Genomic DNA, 2960 nt, shown 5'->3' on the forward strand with positions numbered 1-2960 from the left:
CACCATCATTTCCTGTCGCTGAGTTATGCGACAGACTGGAGAAGCTTCTGGTTGCCACTACTCGTAGGAGCGCTTCTCCTCCCTCACGTCGACGTCGCCGTTCTCCATCTTATCGACGCTTCCCATCCATCGAGAGCCAGCGCAACAGTGAATCACAGCAGTCTGACATCTGCTGGTACCACCGCCGTTTTGGTGCTCGCGCGCGTCGCTGCCTCCTCCCTTGCACCTGGTCGGAAAACCGTCCGGCCGACCGCTAGCGGCGACAAGCGGTCACGGGCCTACCCCATGTCGCCTCTTCTATGTCAACGACAAGGTCACTGGGCAACGCTTCCTAATTGATACAGGCGCACAGGTCAGCATTCTACCAGCTACACGAATGGATCGCACCGCTACTCCAATGCTGTACTTGCAAGCTGTGAATGGAACGCGGATTCCAGTATTTCGACAACGGTCGCTCACACTCAACCTGGGACTACGAAGACCGTTCCGCTGGCTGTTCATGGTCGCCGACGTTCCTTCTGCCATTATCGGTGCTGATTTCCTCACCGACCATGGCCTCATTGTCGACGTCAAGCGACAACGTCTCCTAGACGCGACAACTTACCTCTCTGTGAAAGGCATTGCTGCGCCGGGAACCACAGATTTAGCCCTCTCTTGTGCTACGGTTTCCAATGAACCCTTCGCGGCTTTGCTACGAGAATTCCCTGACATCACCGCACCGCCTAATTGGAAAAAACCAGTGTGCCACGACGTACGTCATCACATCGTTACTGTCGGATCTCCGGCTTTCTTCCGGCCACGTCGACTTGCTCCGGACAAACTCAAGGTTGCACGTGCAGAATTTGAACATATGCTGGAATTGGGAATTATTCGCCCGTCCGCAAGTAACTGGGCAGCTCCACTCCACATGGTGCCCAAGAAATCGGGTGACTGGAGGCCATGCGGAGACTACCGATCTCTGAACACTAAGACAATACCGGATCGGTACCCGTTGCCCAACATACAGGATTTCACTGCCGCTCTGCACGGCGCCAACATCTTTTCGAAGATTGACCTTGTCCGCGCCTACCACCAAATTCCCATGGCCGAATCAGACATACCCAAGACGGCTATTACAACACCATTCGGACTCTTCGAGTTTTTGCGAATGCCGTTCGGTCTCAGGAATGTCGCTCAGTCCTTCCAACGTTTCATTGACACAGTCACACGTGGTCTACCCTTTGTTTTCGCCTACGTCGACGACTTGTTGGTGGCCAGCAAATCTGTGGAAGAGCATTTACAACACCTTCGTTGTCTGCTACAACGACTATCTGACCACGGCATCGTCATCAACGCCTCGAAAAGCGAGTTTGGTGTCACTAGCTTAGTCTTTCTGGGACATCACCTGGACACCAGTGGCATCCGCCCACTTTCATCAAAAATCGAAGCAGTCCAGAGCTTCCCTAGGCCCACAACGATCACGAAGCTGCGGCAATTCCTCGGCATGGTTAACTTTTACCGCCGCTTTATCAAGAACTGTGCCGATACAGTGGCGCCTTTGGACCGTCTGCTTACCAGCAAGAACAAGACGTCCTTACTCCCTTGGGACTCCACTGCTGAAGACGCCTTTATCAAGATCAAGGGCGCGCTCGCCAACGCTGCCTTTCTTGCCCACCCCAACCCCACGGCATCTCTAGCCCTCATGAGTGACGCGTCTAGCACAGCCGTGGGAGCGGTTCTCCAGCAGCGTGTTGACAACTCATGGCAACCTTTAGCCTTTTTCTCCAAGAAACTCAGCCCAACGCAAGCTCGTTACAGCACCTTCGGTCGAGAGTTACTTGGAATTTACCTCGCCATCCGACACTTTCGCCATATCGTCGAAGGTCGACCATTTACAATTTTCACGGACCACAAACCGTTGACATATGCGCTTTGCAGAGAGTCGTCGACGCACACGCCACGAGAAATCCGCCATCTCTTGTTTATATCGGAATTCTCCACCGACATCCGACACGTCAGCGGCGACCAGAACATACCTGCTGACACTCTCAGCAGGGTGGACGCCGTGACAGCACCTGCAACTCCTGCGTCACTCGATGTGCAGACGCTCGCAGCACACCAAGCTAATGATCCCGAGCTCATACAACTGCGCTCATCTCAAACAGCACTGCGATTGGACGATATCCTGCTTGATGGCGCCAACCTCGTCTGTGACACTTCTACAGGCAAACCCAGACCATTTGTCCCTAGGACGTTACGCAAGCAACTTTTCGACACGCTGCACCAGCTCGCTCACCCAGGCGTTCGTGCCTCGCAACGCCTTGTTTCATCGTGCTACGTATGGCCCCGGATGAACGCAGACGTACGCGACTGGGTACGTGCATGTACACCCTGCCAACGTGCCAAAGTCCACAGGTACCCTGTTCCCCCAACACGCCAGTTTCTCCAGCCTGACCATCGTTTCGATATTGTTCACATCGATATCGTCGGACCACTACCACCGTGTGACGGATTTCGCTACCTGCTGACAGCTGTCGACAGATTTACTCGATGGCCAGAAGCGACCCCGCTTCCAGACAGCTCTGCTGCAACCGTCGCAGCAGCATTCGTCACAACATGGGTTGCCCGCTTCGGATGCCCTACCAAGATCGTGACTGACAGAGGACAGCAATTCGAGTCTGCCCTCTTTCACGAACTCCTACGCTTGCTTGGCACGCATCGTCTTCGCACGGCTGCTTACCACCCCCAGACCAATGGCCTCGTGGAGCGCTTCCACCGACAGCTCAAGGCAGCACTGATTGCCCATGGCACGCCATCGCAATGGGTTCAACGTCTGCCACTGGTACTTCTGGGTAGTCGGTGCGCCTTGAAATCGGACTTCGGGTGCTCGAGCGCGGAGCTCGTCTACGGTACTCCGCTCCGTCTGCCCAGCGACTTCTTCTCCTCAGAACCACCCTCGGCAGCTCTGTCTACTCACGAAT

Source organism: Rhipicephalus sanguineus, chromosome 8 (assembly GCF_013339695.2).
Source record: "Rhipicephalus sanguineus isolate Rsan-2018 chromosome 8, BIME_Rsan_1.4, whole genome shotgun sequence".
NCBI lineage: Eukaryota > Metazoa > Arthropoda > Arachnida > Ixodida > Ixodidae > Rhipicephalus > Rhipicephalus sanguineus.